The 21,637-nt window shown below is 38.8% G+C and overlaps 1 non-coding gene across 1 annotated transcript; it reads right to left on the bottom strand.

Moving 5' to 3' along the window:
• Positions 1-20,379: 20,379 nt before the first annotated feature.
• Positions 20,380-20,516, bottom strand: LOC123935747. Its single transcript, XR_006817013.1, has one exon. It is a non-coding gene; the product is annotated as a U4 spliceosomal RNA (small nuclear RNA).
• Between the last annotated feature and the right edge of the window lie 1,121 nt (positions 20,517-21,637).

Here is a 21,637-nt window from a genome sequence, read left to right as displayed (position 1 = left end):
TGAGGTTTCTATTCTGTTCCATTGACCTATGTATCTGTTTTTGTGCCAGTACCATACTGTTGATGATGACAGCTTTGTAATAGAGCTTGAAGTCTGGAATTGTGATGCCACCAACTTTGGTTTTCTTTTTCAACATTCCTCTGGCTATTCAGGGTATTTTCTGGTTCCATATAAATTTTAGGATTATTTGTTCCATTTCTTTGAAAAAAATGGATGGTATTTTGATAGGGATTGCATTAAATGTGTAGATTGCTCTAAGTACCATAGAGATTTTCACAATATTTGTTCTTCCAATCCGTGGGCATGGAACGTTTTTCCATTTCTTTGTGTCTTCCTCAATTTCTTTCATGACTACTCTATAGTTTTATGAGTACAAATTCTTTGCCTCTTTGGTTAGGTTTATTCCTAGGTATCTTATAGTTTTGGGTGCAATTGTAAATGGGATTGACTCCTTAATTTCTCTTTCTTCTATCTTGCTGTTGGTATATAGAAATGCAACTTGTTTCTGTGCATTGATTTTATATCCTGTCACTTTACTGAATTCCTGTATGAGTTCTAGTGTTTTGGAGTCTTTTAGGTTTTCCACATAAACTATATCATCTGAAAAAAGTGAGTTTCATTTCTTCCTTACTGATTTGGATGCCTTTTATGTCTTTCTTTTTTTTTTCTTTTATATTTCTTTTCAGTGTTCCAGAATTCATTGTTTATGCACCACACCCAGTGCTCCATGTCATAGGCGCCCTCCATAATACCTTTTATTTCGTTTTGTTGTCTGATTGCTGAGGCTAGGACTTCTAGTACTATGTTGAATAGCAGTGGTGATAGTGGACATCTCTGCCATTTTCCTGACCTTAGGTGATAGTGGACATCCCTGTCATATTCCTGACCTTAGAGGAAAAGTTCTCAGTTTTTCTCCATTAAGAATGATATTCATGGGGTGCCTGGGTGGCTCAGTGGGTTAAAGCCTCTGCCTTCGGCTCAGGTCATGATCCAAGGGCCTGGGATCAAGCCCTGCATCGGGCTCCCTGCTAATTGGGGAGCCTGCTCCTCTCTCTGCCTGCCTCTCTGCCTACTTGTGTTCTCTGTCTGTCAAATAAATAAATAAAAAAAATCTTTAAGAATGATATTCACTGTGGGTTTTTTTAATAGATGGTTTTTGTGATATTGAGGTATGTACTCTATGCCTACACTGTGAACAGTTTTGATCAAGAAAGGATGCTGTACTTTGTTAAATGCTTTTTAAGCATCTATTGACAGTATCATATGGATCTTGTTCTTTCTTTTATTAATGTATTGTATCAGATTGATTGATTTGTAAATGTTGAGCCACCATTGCAGCCAAGGAATAAATCCCACTTGGTCATGGTGAATAATCCTTTTAATGTACTGCTGGGTCCTAAAGGCCAGTATTTTGGTGAGAATTTTTGCATCCATGTTCATCAGGGATATTGGTTTGTAATTCCCTTTTTATGAAGGGCTTTTCATCTGGTTTTGGGATCAAGGTAATTGTGGCCTCATAAAATGAGTTTGGAAGTTTTCCTTTTCTATTTAGGTATATTTATAATTGTGTTATGTTAGTCACCATAAAATTTATGTTATGTTATATTAGTCACCATAAAATACATCATTAGTTTTTGGTGCAGTGTTCGAAGATTCATTGTTTATGTACAACACCCAATGATCCATGCAACATGTGCCCTCCTTAATAAGCACTACCAGGCAAGAATAGGTATTAATTCTTCTTTAAATGTTTGGTAGAATTCCTCTGGGAAGCCATCTGGCCCTGGACTCTTGTTAGTTGACAGACTTTTGATGACTGCTTCAATCTCCTTATTGGTTATGGGTCTGTTCAGGTTTTCTATTTCTTCCTGGTTCAGTTTTGGTGGTTTATACATCTCTAGGAATGCATTCATTTCCTCCAGATTATCTAATTTGCTGGTGTATAGTTGCTCATAATATATTCTTATAATTGTTTGTGTTTCTTTGGTGTTGGTTGTGATCTCTTCTCATTCATTCATGATTTTATCAATTTGGATCCTTTCTCTTTTCTCTTTGATAAGTCTGGCCAGGGATTTATCAATCTTATTAACTCTTTCAAAGAACCAGCTCCTAGTTTCATTGATCTGTTCTGCTGTTCTTTCGGTTTCTATTTCATTGATTTCTGCTCTGATCTTTATTATTTATCTTCTCCTGCTGGGTTTAGGCTTTCTTTGTTGTTCTTTCTCCAGCTCCTTTAGGTGTAGGGTTAGTTTGTATACTGGAGACCTTTCCTGTTTCTTGACAAAGTCTTGTGTTGCTATATACTTTCCTCTCAGGACCACCTTTGCTGTGTCCCAAAGATTCTGATCAGCTGTATTTTCATTTTCATTTATTTCCATGAGTTTTTAAAATTCTTCTTTGATTTCCTGGTTGGCCCAATCATTCTTCAGTAGGATTCTCTTTAGCCTCCATGTATTGAGTTCTTTCCAAACTTCCTCTTGTGATTGAATTCATGTTTCAAATCATTATAGTCTGGAAATATGCAGGGAATGATCCCAGTCTTTTGGTAGTGTTTGAGACCTGATTTGTGACCCAGGATTTGATCTATTGTGGAGAATGTTCCATGTGCAGTAGAGAAGAATGTGTATTCTGTTGCTTTGGGATGGAATGATCTGAATATATCTGTGAAAGTCCTTCTGGTCCAGTGTGCCATTTAAAGCCTTTATTTACTTGTTGATCGTTTGCTTAGATGATATGTCCATTTCAGTGAAGGGGTTGTTAAAGTTCCCTACAATTTTTGTGTTGTTGTCTTTGTGTTTCTTTGATTTCATTATTAATTGGTTTATATAGTTGGCTGCTCCCATGTTAGGGGCATAGATATTTAAAATTATTAGGTCTCCTTGTTGGACAGACCTTTTAAGTATTATATAGCATCCTTCCTCATCTCTTATTATAGTCTTTGGCTTAAAATCTATTTTGTCTGATATAAGGATTGCCACCCCAGCTTTCTTTTGATGTCTATTAGCATGGTAAATGTTTTTCAACCCCTTCATTTTAAATCTGGAGGTGTCTTTAAATCTGAAGTTTCTAAAATGAGTCTCTTGCATACAGCATATCAATGGGTCTTGTTCCCCCACCCCATCCTGATACCCTGTGTCTTTTCACTGGGACATTTAGTCCATTTACATTCAGGGTAACTATTGAAAGATACAAATTTAGTGTCATTGTATTGCCTGTAAGGTGACTGTTACTGTATATTGTCTCTGTTCCTTTCTGGTCTATGTTACTTTTAGACTCTCTCTTTCCTTAGAGGACTCCTTTCAATATTTCCTGTTGGGCTGGATTGGTGTTTACAAATTCTTTTAGTTTTTGTTTGTCCTGGAAGCTTTTTATCTCCTATTTTCAGTGATAGCCTAGCTGAATATAGTATTCTTGGCTGCATATTTTTCTGGTTTAATGCTCTGAATATATCATGCCAGTCCTTTCTGGTCTGCCAGGTCTGTGTGGATAGATCTACTACCAATCTAATATTTCTACCTTTGTAGGTTACAGACTTCTTGTCCTGAGCTGCTTTCAGGATTTTCACTTTCTCTCTTAGTCTTGTAAGTTTTACTATTAGATGATGGGGTATTGACACATTTTCATTGATTTTTAAAGGATTTAATTTATTTATTTGACAGACAAAGATCACAAGTAGGCAGAGAGTCAGGCAGAGAGAGAGGAGGAAGCAGACTCCCCGCTGACCAGACAGCCCGATGCAGGGCTCGATTCCAGGATCCTAAGATCATGACCTGAGCCGAAGGCAGAGGCTTAACCCACTGAGCCACCCATGCCCGCATTTTTATTGATTTTAAAGGGGGTTCTCTGTGCCTCCTGGATTTTGATGCCTGTTTCCTTTCCCAAATTAGGGAAGTTCTGTGCTATAATTTGCATCTATATACCTTCTGCCTTTCTCCTTCTTTCTTCTTCTTCTGGGATCTCAATTATTCTAATATTGTTTAATCTTATGGTATCCCTTATCTCTCGAATTCTTCCCTCATGGTCCAGTAGTTATCTCTCTTTTTCTCAACTTCTTTACTCTCCATCATTTGGTCTTCTATATCACTAATTCTCTCTTCTGCCTCATTTATCCTAGTAGTAAGAGCCTCCATTTTTGATTTGACCTCATTAATAGCCTTTTTGAGTTCAACTTGGTTAGATTTTAATTCTTTTATTTCTACAGAAAGGGATTCTCTAGTATCTTCTATGCTTTTTCAATCCCAGATAGCATCTTTATATCTGTCATTCTAAACTCCAATTCTGACATCTTCCTAATGTCCATATTGATTAGGATCTTAGCAGTTGGTACTGCCTCTTGTTATTTATTTTGCAGGTTTTTTCCATTTTGTTATTCAGTACAGAGAAGAATAGATGAATAACAGAACAAAAATGCTAAAAGGGTAACTGACTCCAGAAAAAATACACTAAATGAATCAGAAGAGACCCATATCAGGGGGGAAATGAAAGGAAAAAATAAATGAGTATGTTCAGGCTGTTGAACAGAACAGGGCCACACACTTGATTTTGGATGTGTTTTGATCTGTTAGAAGAAAATTCCTCCCAAAATTTTAAAGGAAGAAAATCTTTTATATACTAAAATAAGGGTAAATACAATGATGGGATGGAATATGACTGTAAATATGATAATCAAAAAGATTTTAAAAAAGGTATTGAGGGTGACTGGCAAGATGGCAGAGAAATAGGGGACCCTATTTCAACCTGTCCCCTAAAGTGAGCTAAATATCTACCAGAACACTCTGAACACCCAGGAAATCAGACTGAGATGTAGGATTATACACTTCTGGACCTCTACAGGGGCAGAAGACATCACTGGAGAGGTAACACGGTATGGGAAAGCTGAAACTGATATTGGAGGATAAACAGAAGGGGGACGGTGCCACCAGAAGGGACCCACTGGGAAGTAGTACCACAATAAAAAAGTGCCCTGTGCTTGGGGACCAGCATTAACTTGGAGTCTGGTTAAAAGCACTCAGAGCAAAATATCTTAAGGGAGACTGGTGGGGGTGGTTACGGGCGTGGGCCTAAGCCCACAGACCCAGGACAGCCACCGCTGGTGACTATCCATGCCAGAGAGAGTGCAGCAGAGCCTCCTGTTCCTGGTGCCTGATCCTCCATGTTGCTTTGCTTGTACCACAGCTTGGCTGTGGGCAGTCTTGTCTGTGCATGAGGGAGTCTGGTGTGGGTGCCAGCTGGCAGCATCTAGAACCACAAATTTTGCACTCTGCACACACTTCACAACCAGGGTCTGACCTCACTCCCTGTCCACACCTCAGAGAGTTTGGTGTAGGTGCTAGCCAGTGGAGACTGGCTGAGGGTCTGGACACTCCCAGCTGGTGCCTAATGGAACTCAGTCCAATCTATGCTCAGGATCCCTCAGGAGTGGCAGCCTTCTGCAACCTGTACCATTGTGAGGTCTGGACTCCAGAAAGCAATACTGGCAAAGGCAGTCACCGGAACTGGGATCCTAGGACCAATATTACTCATGGTTTTAGTGGCATGGGGGTGCAGAGAAAAGTGGTACTTTGGGGTCTCCGAGATGGTGGCTGGGGACATGCACTGCCTGTGGGAGGTTTCAGTGTTCAGCAGAGTTTGCAGAGGTGGAGTCCTTGTGTTCTGTACCACCCAGAGGGGAGCACATTGAGGCTGCTCTCTGAGGTGGAGGTTTGGGTGCAGATTGCGTTTCACTAAACCTTCAAAAAGCTGCATAAAGCCACCAAAAAACAAAAACCTCCAGAGAACAAAAGCAGGAAAACTGGTTTCCACAGAGCCCAGACCCTTGATAGGGGGAAGGAGGATTCAAGCCAAGCAAGACAGACTGAAAAAAAAACGTCAGCAGACCCCTCCCTCAGAAAGCAAGCCAGAAGAATGAGAGGACAATTACCACAGGGTCCCCATAAAACTGTAAAACACCAACATCAGGGTAATATACATATAGATATAAGCTTCAAGTAAATCCTCTTTCCCTAATAAATACTACCCCTATATATAAACCAGTTGTAATCTCCCTTTATCTCTGGAAAGTTGAGTCCTTTAAAAAAATATCAAGATACACCCAGGAAGAATCAAAATAACCTTGCTCACTCACATTGAGAACTTATATAACAACCCTCCCATCTTTTTCTGCCTATGTTTCTGTGTATTTGTTTTTATTCTGGTATTTTATAAATCTTATCCTTGGGATTCATCTTGGCTGGGTTCTATTTTTTTCTTGTCATTTACTTTTGTTTGTCCATTTTTGTTTACAATACCTTATAAATATTATTTTGGGGGCTCATTCTGGCTGGGTTCTCTCTTTTTTTCTCCCTCCCTTTCACTCTTTTTTTTCTTTTTTCTTTCTTTTTGGTGGTGACTTCTGGTTGCTCTGAAGTGTTCCAAGGTGCACCTTTCCTGGATAATGGTTGATATATTCAGCTACACATCCCCTCAAACATCTCTCACCAAAATGACTAGGAGGAGGAACACCCAACAGAGGAAAAATTCATAAACTCTACCCTTTCCATCAGAACTATTGGATATGGACATAAACAATATGTTGGAAAGGGAACTCAGGGTAACAGTTATCCAGGCAATGGCTAGGTTGGAGACAACCATTAGTGACAACATAGAATCTCTAAGGGCAGAAGTGAGATCTTCCCAGGAAGAGGTTAAAAAAGCTACTAATGAGAGCCAATCCAATCTAAATATTCTAACAGCTAGGGTAACTGAGGCAGAAGATAGAATTTGTGATCTAGGTGACAAACTGATAAAGAAAAAGGATCAGGAGGAGTCATGGAAGAAAGACCTTCGAAGCCATGAAAACAGAATTAGGGAAATAAATGATCCCATAAAACATTCCTGTCAGAATTATTGGGATCCCTGAGGGGGTGGAGAAAGAGAGAAGACTAGAAGATATAGTTGAACAAATTCTGGATGAAAATTTCCACAATCTGGGGAATGGAACCAGCATTTGTGTCCTAGAGGCAGAAAGGACACCCCAAGATCAATAAATCTAGAAAGACCTTGAGGCACTTGATTGTGAAACTGATGAATCCTAATTTTAGACAAGACCTTCTGAGGTTAGCTAGAGGGAAGAGATTCTTTAAGTACAGAGGAAGGTCCATCAGAATAACATCAGACCTGTCCACAGAAACCTGGCAAGCCAGAAAGGGCTGGAAAGACATATTCAGAGCACTAGATGAGAAGAATATGCAGCCAAGAATACTTTATCCAGCAAGGCTGACATTCAAAATGTTTGGAGAGAGAAAGAGCTTCCAAGATGGGCAAGGTTTAAAATAGTATGCGACCACCAAGCTGGCATTACAAGAAATATTAAGGGGGTCCTATAAACGATGAAAGAACCCAAGAGTGACATAGAACAGAAACTTACACAAACAATCTATAGAAACAAGGACTTCACAGGCAACATGATGTCCTAAAAAAAAGTATTTTTCTTTTTTTAAAAGATTTTATTTATTTATTTGACAGACAGAGATCACAAATAGGCAGAGAGGCAGGCAGAGAGAGAAGGAAGCAGGCTCCCCACTGAGCAGAGAGCCCGATGTGGGGCTCAATCCCAGAACCCTGGGAAAATGACCTGAGCTGAAGGCAAAGGCTTTAACCCACTGAGCCACCCAGGTGTCCCCCAAAATGTATCTTTCAATAATCACTCTCAATGTGAATGGCCTAAACGCTCCCAGAAAATAGCACAGATTTGCAGATTGGATTAACCAACAGTATCTGTCCATATGCTATCTACAAGAGACCCATTTGTAACCTAAGGATACATTCAGACTGAAAGTAAAGGAATGGAGAAGCATCTTTCATGCCAATGGACCTCAAAAGAAAGCTGGGTTAGTGATTCTCATATCAGATAAATTATATTTTAAACTAAAGACTGTAGTCAGAGATAAAGAAGGACACTACATCATTCTTAAAGGTCTATCCACCAAGATCTAACAATTCCAAATAATTATGCCCTTAATATGGAAGCAACCAACTACATAAGACAACTATTAATCAAGATAAAGAGTCATAATCAAGATTAGAGCATAGATCAGTGAGATAGAAACTAGAGATACAGTAGAACACATCTACAAATCTAGAAACTGGCTCTTTGAAAGAGTCAATAAGATCAGTAAACAACTGGCCAAACTAGTTTAAAAGAAAAGAGAGAGGACCCAAAATAATAAAATTATGAATGAAAGGGGAGAGAGCACGATGAACAGCCAGGAAATGAAACAATCATCAGAAATTATTATCAACCGTTAAACTCGAAATGGATAAAAGACCTCAACGTGAGACAGGAATCTATCAGAATCATAGAGGAGAACATAGGCAGTAACCTCTTCGATATCAACCACAGCAACTTCTTTCAAGATATGTCTCCAAAGGCCAAGGAAACAAAAGCAAAAATGAACTTTTGGGACTTCATCAAGATCAAAAGCTTCTGCACAGCAAAGGAAACACAACAAAACAAAAAGGCAACCCACAGAATGGGAGAAGATATTTGCAAATGACAGTACAGACAAAAGGTTGATATCCAGGATCTATAAAGAACTTCTCAAACTCAACACACACAAAACAGAGAACATTATCAAAAAATGGGCAGAAGATATGAACAGACACTTCTCCAACGAAGACATACAAATGGCTATCAGACACATGAAAAAATGTTCATCATCACTAGCCATCAGGGAGATTCAAATTAAAACCACATTGAGATACCACCTGACACCAGTTAGAATGGCCAAAATTAGCAAGACAGGAAACAACGTGTGTTGGAGAGGATGTGGGGAAAGGGGAACACTCTTACACTGTTGGTGGGAATGCAAGTTGGTGCAGCCACTTTAGAGAACAGTGTGGAGATTCCTGAAGAAATTAAGAATAGAGCTTCCCTATGACCCTGCAATTGCACTGCTGGGTATTTACCCCAAAGATACAGATGGAGTGAAAAGAAGGGCCATCTGTACCCCAATGTTTATTGCAGCAATGGCTACAGTCGCCAAACTGTGGAAAGAACCAAGATGCCCTTCAACGGATGAATGGATAAGGAAGATGTGGTCCATATACACAATGGAGTATTATGCCTCCATCAGAAAGAATGAATACCCAACTTTTGTAGCAACATGGACGGTACAGGAAGAAATTATGCTGAGCAAAATAAGTTAAGCAGAGAGAGTCAAGTATCATATGGTCTCACTTATTTGTGGAGCATAACAAATAACATGGAGGACATGGGGAGATGGAGAGGAGAGGGAGTTGAGGGAAACTGGAAGGGGAGATGAACCATGAGAGACTATGGACTCTGAAAAACAACCAGAGGGTTTTGAGGGGGCGGGGGTGGGGGGTGGGAGGTTGAGGAACCGGGTGGTGGGTAATAGGGAGGGCACGTACTGCATGGAGCACTGGGTGTGATGCCAAAACAATGAACACTGTTATGCTGTAAATAAACAAATAATTAAAGCAAGTTTTCATCTTCCTAAAAAAAAATTATTGTCAACTGTTATATGAAAATAAGTTAAGCAATCTAGATGAAATGGATGTCTTACTGGAAACCTATAACTTCCAGAACTGAATAGGAAGAAATTGACAACCTGAATAGACCTATATCTAGTAATGAGATTGAAGCAGTGATTATATACCTCCCAAAAAATGAGAGCCCAGGACCTGATGGATTCCCTGGGGAATTCTACCAAGCATTCAAAGAAGAAATAAATAGAAATAAATCCTATTCTCCCAAAGCTGTTTCAAAAAATAGAAACAGAAGGAAAACTTCCAGACCCTTTATCTGAAGACAGTGTTGCCCTGATCCCCAATGCAGGCAAAGACCCCATCAAAAAGGAGAATTTTAGACCAATATCCCTGATGAATATGGATGCCAAGATTCTCAACAAGGTCCTAGCTAAGAGAATCCAACAGTACATTAAAAATTTTATCCACCATGACCAGGTAGGATTTATCCCTGAGACACAAGGGTGGCCCAACATTTTCAAATCAATAAATGTGATAGAACAAATCAATAAGAGAAGAGAGAAGAACCACATGGTTCTCCCAATTGATGCTGAAAAAGCATTTGAAAAGATATATCATCCTTTCCTCATTAAAACCCTTCAGACTATAGGGATAGAGGGAATATTCCTCGACTTCATAAAATCTATCTTTGAGAAACCCACAGCAAATATCATTCTCGATGGGGAAAAGCTGACAGTCTTCTTGTTGAGATCAGGAACATGACAAGGATGTCCACTCTTGCCATTGTTGTTCAACATAGTATTAGAAGTCCTATCAACAGCAATCCGACAACAAAAATAAAAGGTATTTGATTCAGCAAAAAAGAAGTCAAACTCTCTCTCTTTGCAGATCACACAGTACTTTATATGGAAAACCCAAAAGACTCCACTCCCAAGCTATTAGAACTCATACAGCTATTCAGTAATGTGGCAGGATACAAAATCAGTGTACAGAAATCAGTTGCTTTCTTAAACTAACAATGAAAATATAGAAAGGGATATTAGAGAATTGATTCCATTTACTATGGCACCAAGAACAATAAAATACCTGGGAATAAACCTAACCAAAGAGGTAAAGGCTCTGTACTTGAGGAACTACAGAATACTCATGAGAGAAATTGAAGAAGATAAAAAGATGGAAGAGCATTCCATGCTCATGGATCAGAAGAATAAACATTGTTAAAATGTTTATACTGGGGGCGCCTGAGTGGCTCAGTGGGTTAACGCCTCTGCCTTCAGCTCAGGTCATGATCCCAGGGTCCTGGGATTGAGCCCCGCATCGGGCTCTCTGCTCCGTGGGGAGCCTGCTTCCTCCTCTTTCTCTCTGCCTGCCTCTCTGCCTACTTTTGATCTCTGTCTGTCAATAAATAAATAAAATCTTTAAAAAAATGTCTATACTGTCTAGAGCCATCTATACTTTCAATGCCATCCCGATCAAAATTCCACAGGCAATTTTCAAAGAGCTAGAGCAAACAGTCCTAAAATTTGTATGGAATCAGAAGAAACCCTGAATCACTAAGGAAATGTTGAAAAACAAAAACAAAACTGGGGGCGTCATGTTGCCTGATTTCAAGCTTTACTACAAAGCTGTGATCACCAAGACAACATGGTACTGGCACAAAAACAGATACATAGACCAGTGGAACAGAGTAGAGAACCCATATATGGACCCTCAACTCTGTGTTCAAATAATCTTCAACAAAGCAGGGAAAAATATACAGTGAGAAAAAGACAGTCTCTTCAATAAATGGTGCTGGAAAAATTGGACAGCTATGTGTAGAAGAATGAAACGCGACCGTTCTCTTACACCATACAGAAAGATAGACTCAAAATGGATAAAAGACCTCAATGTGAGGCAGGAATCTACTGAAATCCTAGAGGGAACATAGGCAATAACCTCATCAATATGAGCTACAGCAACTTCTTTGAAGACATATCTTCAAAGACAAAGGAAACAAAAGCGGTAATGGACTTTTGGGACTTCATCAACATCAAAAGCTTCTACACAGCAAAGGAAAGGGTCAATGGAAAAAAGAGGCAACCCACGGAATGGGAGAAGATGTTTGCAAATGACAGTACAGACAAAGGGCTGATAATAAAGATCTATAAGGAACTCTTCAAACTCAACACACACAAAACAGATAATCACATCACAAAATGGGCAGAAGACATGAACAGACACTTCTCCAAAGAAGGCATACAGATGGCTAACAGACACATGAAAAAGTGTTCATCACTTTTTTAGCCATCAGGGAGATTCGAATCAAAACCACATTGAGACATCACCTTACACCACTTAGAATGGCCAAAATCAGTAAGACAGTAACAGCAAGTGTTGGAGATGATGTGGAGAAAGGGGAACCCTCTTACACTGTTGGTGGGAATGCAAGTTGGTGCAGCCACTTTTGAAAACAGTGTGGAGATTCCTCAAGAAATTAAAAATAGAGCTTCCCTATGACCCTGCAATTGCACTGCTGGATATATACCTCAAAGGTACAGATATAGTGAAAAGAAGGGCCATCTGTACTCTAATTTTCACAGTACCGATGGCCTCAGTATCCAAACTGTGGAAAGAGCCAAGATTCCCTTCAATAGATGAATGGATAAGATGATATGGTCCATATATACAATGGAATATTATGCCTCCATCAGAAAGGATGAATACCCAACTTTTGTGTCAACATGGACATGCCTGGAAGAGATTATGCTGAGTGAAATAAGTCAAGCAGAGAGAGGCAATTATCATATGGTTTCACTTGTGGAGCATAAGGAATAGCACAGAGGACATTGGGAGATGCAGAGGAGAAGTGAGTTGCAGGAAACCAAAGGGGGAGACATATCATGAAAGACTCAGAAACAAAATGCGGTTTTTTGGAGGGGAGTGGTGTGAGGCCTTGGGTGAGCCTGGTGGTAGGTATTAAGGAGGGCATGGATTGCATGGAGCACTGGATATTGTGCATAAACAATGAATCTTGGAACACTGAAACAGAAAATAAAATCAGAAAATAAAAATATAGACAATAAAATATAATAAAAATGGAATTGATAAGAAGTTGTTTGAAAATAGAAAGATAATAAATAAAAGAAAAATATGGAGAGAATGTGATCAGGCAGGAGACTAGAACAAAGCCATACCTTGGTTTTAGGGTATATTTTGGTCAGTTAGAAGAAAGTGTATCCTAAAATTTAATAAATTTTGAAATTTTAATAAATAAATAATATTTAATAAAGAAAAAATCTATATGTGTATATACCTATACCTATATCTATATCTATCTATCTATCTATCTATCTATCTATGGTTAAATACACTTAAGGGATAGAATATGACTATATGAATGAAAATTAAAAACGATTTAAAATGTTAAGATGTTGGTTAAAATAGGAAAGAGGAACAATTTAAAAAAAAGAAAAAAATAAAGAAAATTTTAAAAATTTAATTTGAAAGACTAAAAAATCATGGGGAAAAAGCCTTTAATTCCATGTGCTTCATTCCCCTAGTGCTGGAGTTTTGAAGTTCCCATTGGTCGGTAAACTTGGTCTTGGCTCGATGTTCTTGCTCATCTTCTCGGGGATGGGCCTGTTGCAGTGATTCTCAAGTGTCTTTGCCTAAGGTGGAATTGCCACCCTTAGGCCAGGCTAAGTAATCTGCTTGGGTTTGTTCTTAGTAGCTTTTGTTTCCTGAAAGCTTTCCATACAGCTTTGGAGGATGAGAATCAAAATGGCAGCCTCCCAATCTCTGGCCTGGAGGAGCCGAGAGCTTGGGGCTCTACTCCTCAGTGACCCCTCACAGAAAAACAGACAATCACTCCTGTCTCCCTGGTCTCCAGGTGCACTCATTGCTCACTCAGCCTGTGACTGAGAATTTTTATCTCTGGCACATAACTCATTTGGAATTTTCAAACCCAGCAGCTTCCTGCAGCATGGTCCCATGCCACTTCTCCTTGTGAAGGAAAGTGGGGAGTCTACCTGGATCTGCCAACTGTGGGGTCTCTGCTTGAAGAGAAGTGGCCTGACTGTGCTGGGGACCATGGTTTATGGCAACCCTGAGCTGAGATCCCATTCCTCTGCTCTGTCTTTGCAGCCAGCTTCCCTGCTCTGATACCTGGGAGCTCTGCCACATTCAGGCACCCTCAGTCTTTCTGTGACCCTGAGGTCCTAGGACCACACTGTCCCAGTGAGGGCTCCACGCCCCCCCCCCCCGTTTATCCACTGGAATGACTACCCTTAGTGGGGCAGACACAAACATGTGGAGGCTAACCAACCAATGAGTCAATTAAAAAATAAAAAAAGAAATTTTAAAACTACAAGGAGGTAAATGAAAATGAAAACACACTGGACCAAAATCTTTGGGATGCAGTAAAAACACTTCTAAGAGAATTTATAGCAATTCATGCTTACCTCAGGAAACACGAAAAATCTCAAATGAACAATCTAATCTTACCCCTAAAGGAACTAGACAAAGAAGAAAATCAAAGTCCAAGGTTATCTGAAGTAAAGAAATAATAAAGATTAGAGTTGAGATCAATGAAATAGACACTAAAAATATAGAAAAGATCAATGTCTTCTAGGTTGTCCAGTTTTCTGGCATATAATATTTCATAGTAGACTCTTATCATCCTTTGTGTTTCTAAAGTTTCAGTTGTTATTTCTCCTTTTTTGTTTTTGATTTTATTTATTTGAATCCTCTCTCTGTTTCTCTCTCTGTCTTTTCTGATAAACCTGGGTGTTTATCAATTTTTCTTATCTTTTAAGGAATCATCTCTTGGTTTCATTGATCTTTTCTATATTTTTAGTGTCTATTTAGCCTCCACATGTTTGTGTCTTTTACAGTTTTGTCTTGTGATTGATTTGTAGTTTCATATCATTGTGGTTGAAAGATGCATGATTTTATTTTAATCTTAAATTTATTGACATTTGATGTAATTTATCCTGGAGAATGTTCCATGTTCCATGAAAAAACTGTATCTTGTTGGTTTTGGTTGTAATGTTCTGTGTACATCTGTTAAGTCCATCAGGCCTAATATGTCATTCAAGGACACTCTCCTTATTGATTTTCTGCTGGATATTCTATCCATTGATGTAGCTGTGGTGTTAAAGTCTCTTATTATTATTGTATGGCTGTCAAATTTCCTTTTATGTTTATTAATATTTGCTTTATGTATCTAGGTGTTTCAATGTTGAATACATAGATACATACAATCGTTATATCTTTCTGTTGGATTCATTCCTTTGTTATTATGTAATGGCCTTTGTCTTTTTTTTTTCTTTTAGTATTTTTTTTGTCTGATATAACTATTGCTACCCCAGCCTTTTTTTTAATTCTTTTGAATCTCAGAAGAGCTGTGATTTTTTTTTTTATTTTTATTTGTTTATTTACAGCATAACAGTGTTCATTGTTTTGGCATCACACCCAGTGCTCCATGCAGTACGTGCCCTCCCTATTACCCACCACCTGGTTCCTCAACCCCCCCCCACCCGCCCCCCACCGCCCCTTCATAACCCTCTGGTTGTTTTTCAGAGTCCATAGTCTCTCACGGTTCATCTCCCCTTCCAGTTTCCCTCAACTCCCTCTCCTCTCCATCTCCCCATGTCCTCCATGTTATTTGTTATGCTCCACAAATAAGTGAGACCATATGATACTTGACTCTCTCTGCTTGACTTATTTCGCTCAGCATAATTTCTTCCAGTCCCGTCCATGTTGCTACAAAAGTTGGGTATTCGTCCTTTCTGATGGAGGCATAATACTCCATTGTGTATATGGACCACATCTTCCTTATCCATTCATCCGTTGAAGGGCATCTTGGTTCTTTCCACAGTTTGGTGACCGTAGCCAATAAACATTTACCCCAGCCTTTTTTAACATCCATTTGAGTGGAGTATCTTTTCCCATCCTTTCACTTTCATTCTGTATGTGTCCTTAGGACTAAAGTTAGTCTTTTTTAAGCAGCATATAGATTTTTAAAAAATCCATTCTACCACTGTACATCTTTTGAGTGGACTATTTAGACCATTGGCACTTTAAGTAATTATTGGTAGATATGTACTTATTACCACTAGATAATAGTATCTTTGTCCCTTTCTTTATCTCTTGCTCTCTTTCTTTGCAGCTAATGATTTCTTAGTGTTATGCTTCACTTTTTCTTTATTTTATGTGTATCTTTTAAAATTTATTTATTTTTTATTTTTTTAAATTTTGTTTTTTTCAGTGTTCCAAGATTCACTGTTTATGCACCACACCCACTGCTCCATGAAATATGTACCCTTCTTAATATTTACCACCAGTCTCACCCACTCCCCAACCACTCCCCTCAAAAACCCTCAGTTTGCTTCTCAGAGTCCACAGTCTCTCATGCTTCTTCTCCCCCTTCGATTACCCCAATTCACTTTTCCTTTCCTTCTTCTAATGTTCTCCATGCTTTTCCTTATGCTCCACAAGTAAGTGAAACCATATGATAATTGGTGTTCTCTGCTTGACTTATTTCACTCAGCATAATCTCCTCCAGTACCACACATGTTGATAAAATGTTGGGTATTCATCCTTTCCAATAGAGGCATAATTTTCCATTTTTTATATGGACCACATCTTCTTGATCCATTCCTCTGTTGAAGGGCATCTTGGCTCTTTCCACAGTTCGGCGATTTTGGATATTGTTGCTATGAACATTGGGATACACATGACCCTTCTTTTCACTATATCTGTATCTTTTTTATTTTTTTAGATTTTATTTATTTATTTATTTGACAGAAAGAGAGATCACAAGTAGGCAGAGAGGCAGGCAGAGAGAGAAAGGGAGAAGCTGGCTTCCTGCTGAGCAGAGAGCCCGATGTGGGGCTTGATCCCAGGACCCTGAGATCATGACCTGAGCCAAAGGCAGAGGCTTAACCCACTGAGCCACCCAGGTGCCCCCACTATATCTGTATCTTTTATCAGTTTTGTATTTGTGGTTACTGTGAGGTTCATATATAATATGTATAATAAGTATATAAGTATATAAGTCAATATTAAGTTGATGTTCACTTAAATTCAAACCCATTCTAAAAAAGCTTCTTTTTAAATCCCCGCCATGTTTTATGTATATGTTGCCATATTTTACATATTTTACATCTTTTTATTCATAATTTTCTTATATCTAATTTCCTTTTTTTCCCACGTAATGATGTTCCTTTGACATTTCTTGTAATACTGATTTCATGGTAATGAACTCCTTTAACTTGTGTTTGCCTGGACAGCTCCTTATATGTCTAGTTTTTTTTTTTCCTTTCAGCATTTTGAGCACATCATACAGCTCTGTTCTGGCAAGCAAAGTTTCTGCTGAAAAATAAACATAACCTCATGAAGTTTCTCTTGTATGTAACTAGTTGTTTCTCTCTCTGCTTTTAAAATTCTCTCTATATCTTTAATCTTTGACATTTTAATTTTTATGTGTTATGGTGTTGGCCTCCATAGGTTCATCTTGTTTAGAACTCTGTGCTTCCTGAGCCTTGATGTCTCTTTCTGTCCCCAGGTTAGGAAAGATTTTAGCTAAGGTATTATTTCTTCAAATAAATTTCCTGCCCTTTTTTCTCTCTCTTCTCCTTCTTGGACCCCTATAATGTCCATGAAATCCTTTAATATATCCTTATTTTAAAAAATTCTATTTTTCTTTTTGCTGTTCATTCTGGGTACTTTCCATGTTTTCCTGATTGCTGATATGTTCTACATTGTCTGATCTACTGTTGATTCCTCCAGAGTACTTTTTCATTTCAGTTATTGTATTCTTCAACCCTGATTTTTTAAAAATATTTTTTAATCTCTCTGTTGAAGTTCTCACTGAGTTAATCCACTCTTCTCTCATGTCTGGTGAGCATCTTAATGACAATTAGTATGAACTCTTTGTCAAGTAGATTGCTTATCTCCATTTCATTTAGTTCTTTTCTTAGTTTTTTGTGTGTTTGTCTGTTCTTTCATTTGCAGCATGTTCCTCTGTCTGTTCATTTTGCTTGACTTTCTTTGTTTCTGTGAATAACTTGGAGCAGCTGCTTTTAAACTTGAAGGAATGGACTTTTGTGTGTCTTATTCCTTGTGTACTAGTGTGTCTGGTGTCTTTGGCTGGCTTGCTGGTGCTGTGGCTGGTGTGGCATGGGGTTCATGGGACACTTCATTCTGGGAGGAGGATTGGAGCTGAAGTGAGCATGGGTTGGAGAAGTCATGGGGCTCCCCATGATGAGGGTGCCTTGGCAAGGCTGCTGAAGTGGGTGTAATCCAGGGGTTTCCTGGGGCTCTCTGCATAGAGGGTGCTTTACAACTGAAGTTGAAGTGGGCACAGGCTGGGGTGGTCCCAGGGATCTCTTTGCAGAGGGCAACCTAGTAGGACAGCTGAAGCTGATGTTGGCATGGATCTGGGTAGTTCTGAGGCTCTCCATGCTGAAGGTACCCTGGTAGCACATCTGAAACCAGTGGGTGCAAGTACAGATATTACAGGACACTCCATACAAAGGGAACCCTGGGGGCATTGCTGAAGCTGAGGTGAGCTTTAGCTGGAAGTTTCTGTGTGTTTCATGTATAGAGTGTCCTGGTGAGTTTTCTGGAGCCAAAGTGGGTGTGGTTCAGGTGGTCCTGGGGTGCTCTGAACTGTCGGTGTCCTGGCAAGTAATCTGAAGCTGAAGTGGTACAGGCCTGAACTTTTCTGGGGTGCTTTGTGCCTGTGTCATCTTTGTGAGATAGCTGGAGCTATAGTGAGTGCTGATCAGGGGTGTCCATCCTGGTGTGCACTATGCTGGGACTGACTTGGTGGGATGGCTGGAGCTGATGTGGACTAGGGGCACAGGAATATCAGGGGCAGTAGGCCAGCTAGGGTGCCTGGACCCTGATCCCAGCCGTATGATCAATGTGGAAGGGAAGTGTAAATCATGGTGTTCACCAGGTTCTTTAATGCAGAGATAGTGCCAGCAGCTCTCCCACCATTTGGAACAATTTTAGGGATGAATACTTTAAATTCTAGTTTTTCTTTTAAATGATGAATTTTCTTCCGTGCCCTAGGCATCTGGGACTGGTATGGTATAGCATCCTCAGGGCTTACTGAGGCAACAGGCCAGTTATGGCATCTGGACCTTGTCCCCATCTCTGTTATCAAGGTAGAGGGGGAACATAAACCATGGCCTCCCTAATCCCTCCAACTTGGAGAGAGTTCTAGGAGCAACTCTACCATTTTGTATAATTTTAGGTCTGGTTCTTTTATTTTCTAGTTGTCCTTTTAAGTTGTGGCTTTTTTGTATGTGTGTGCCCCAGGGTAGACAAATCTGTTCCTAGTCCTTCAGTACTATCCCTCTCCATTGCAGTTTGCAGCACTGGGGTATTGAAGGTTCCTTTGCTTACCAAGCGTCTCTATCTCTCTTGCAGTTCCCTGTGTGATCTTTCTTTTGTCTATCTTTTGTTATTCAGAAGCTGTTTAGTCAGCCCTCAGTTCTTTGGGAGGAATTGCTCTATAAATAGGTATAGATTTAGTGTGTTCATGAAGGAGGTGAGTTCATGATCTTCAACATCACCATCTTGGACACTCTGGTACTTTATGTATATCACAATTTTTTTCAAATATGCATCGATAAAGCTAAAAAAAATCCAAAGTCCCTAAATTTGTGGCTGTAAGATGAAATATTTGAAGGCATGAAAATCAATAACCAAATACTGAAATATGTACTTGTGGTAGGCTAAATAATGGCCTCCCAAAGATGTCCACATCCTAATTTCTGGATTCTGTGAATATGTTACTTTACACAACAAAAAGAACTTTGCAGATGTGATTAAGTTAAGGATCTTGAAATGAGGAGACCATCCTTGATTAGGCTTGAGATAATCACAAGGATGATTATAAGAGGGAGGCAGGAGACTAGAGTGAGTACTAGGTGATATGAGGAAAAAAGGCTGGAATGTGGGGAACCTTTAAAAGCTAAAAAAGTCAAGGAAAAGATTATTTCCATTGATACCTTGATTTTAGCCTAGTGAGACCTATTATAAACTTCTGACCTCCAGAACTGTAAGATAATACATTTGTATTGTTTTAAAACAGTATGTTTCTGGTAAATTATTATAGCAGAAATAGGTAACAAATATAGTACTCATTATGTGTCTAGCACAGTGAAACCTGGTAGGCAATAGAAATGTTCCTTCTCTTTATCTACAGATATTCAGAATATACCTACCTAATCATTGAAATTCCAAATTAAGTACCATCTTCTTTTTTTAAATATTTTATTTATTTGACAGAAGGAGATCACAAGTAGGCAGAGAGGCAGAGAGAGAGAGGAGGAAGCAGTCTCCCCGCTGAGCAGAGAGCCCGATGCAGGGCTCGATCCTAGGACCCTGAGATCATGACCTGAGCTGAAGGCAGAGACTTTAACCCACTGAGCACCCAGGCACCCCATAATTACCACCTTCTTCAGGAAGTATTTATCTCACACATCTTTACAATTTTTCAACTTAGCTAGCATTTTATCTAAAAGATTTTTAAGGCTCTCATTTCTTCTTACCTTGTATTACAGTTATTTGTTTATATTTTTTTTATCTTCTTAACTAGACTATAAATTTTCTGAGAACTGTTGTGTTTTACATATTTTGTACCCCATATTCCTCTCTCCTCAGCCAGCCATTGTGGCTTGCATTTGGGAAATGTCTGGTAAATATTTGCTGAATGAATGTTTGTACCCTTATGACAATCTAGGAAGTCCAGCTGTGAACCAGGATGAAGTAGTTGGTGAGGGAGGGATGTAGAAATAAACTATTGAGTATTCAGTGCTTCAGTATATTTGAGGCAAAGTATTACATGCATTTTTATAGGTTGGTTAATGCAGAGATGTGTAAAGCACAGAACTTGTCCTTAAGGAACTTATAGTCCTGGAGAAGACGAAGTTTAGTTAACTTCACCTCAATGTTTATATATAGTTTACAATTAGCAATAATCGCGCCTCGGATAAACCTCATTGGCTACGATACTGCCACTGCGCAAAGCTTGTTTATATATAGTTTAATGTGCTTCTCTACAATAGGGTCATTTAGAAACACTTCCTTTTCTTCCTCTCTGAATTGGAAGCAAGTTTATTTTTTTATTCCTCCAAAAATTCTTACCCTCAACTAAAGTAGCATCATGAGTACTCAGATGTTTTACTAAAAAGCCTTCCTTAAAAATAGATGAAGGCAATAGACCTACATAATAAAATCTTTATTATAAAAAACTGGCTTCTATTGTGTTTTGGTTTGCTTTGAAACCTCAAGTGGGACAAGAGGGAGGGGATGTTTTAACTTCTAAGTTGTACCCTGCAACAGAGCTAGTCTAAAAGAAAGATGATGGTATTGAATATGAGAACTTTGGGATGGAGTTTTCATCTATTAGCTTTGGTTTTACACCAATTCATCCTATTTGAGAATTTGAGGTTTTCCTAAGACTAATTATAATTATAATATTGCAGGGTAGAGAGTCTTAGTTCGCAGAACCAAGAGAAAGCCCCTCCATCCCATGAAATGTTTTTAGTATCAGTGGGATGTTTGTCCTGTGTCACTGATAAAGTAGTCAATTTTATTTGTTGTTCCAAGTATAAGAGGAAACAATGAAAAAAGGCAAAACCTAGAAAGTATGCAAAAGTTTTATGATAAGAAGAAGATGATAATAGTGATGATGATGATCGTGATTTTACTTAAACATTTTTTTTTGGTGTAGTACTATATGTAACACACTGGGTTAGGCATAGTTGGTAAGGCAAAGGTGAAGAAGCTCTAGTGAGTAAGAAAGACCTGCATCCAGAGGACTAAAACAATGACAATACAAAGAATCATATGGTAAGGGCCATATGAAAATTGTCCTTCTATGTTGTAAGCTTAAATCCATATACCTATATGCTTAATTTTTGGTCTTAAATATGACCAAGGTTTTCTTCTTCATGGTCAGTATAACTATACTTGTCTTTCTTAGGTCATCTTGGTTTGGATGTTCTGGATATGGAAAAAATTACCAAGTCAGCTTCATAGGATAGAGGTAAAGCAAAAAATAAATAGGTGTGTTATTTGGGGTCCTACAGAGAAATTAAACCAATAGGATACAGATAGACATAAAAACAAAGGGATTTTCTATAGGAAT

The sequence above is a fragment of the Meles meles genome, chromosome X (genome assembly GCF_922984935.1).
Source record: "Meles meles chromosome X, mMelMel3.1 paternal haplotype, whole genome shotgun sequence".
In the NCBI taxonomy this organism is placed as follows: Eukaryota; Metazoa; Chordata; class Mammalia; order Carnivora; family Mustelidae; genus Meles; species Meles meles.
The sequence above is the reverse complement of the archived record's forward strand: the minus strand, read 5'-3'. Positions and strand labels throughout refer to the sequence as shown.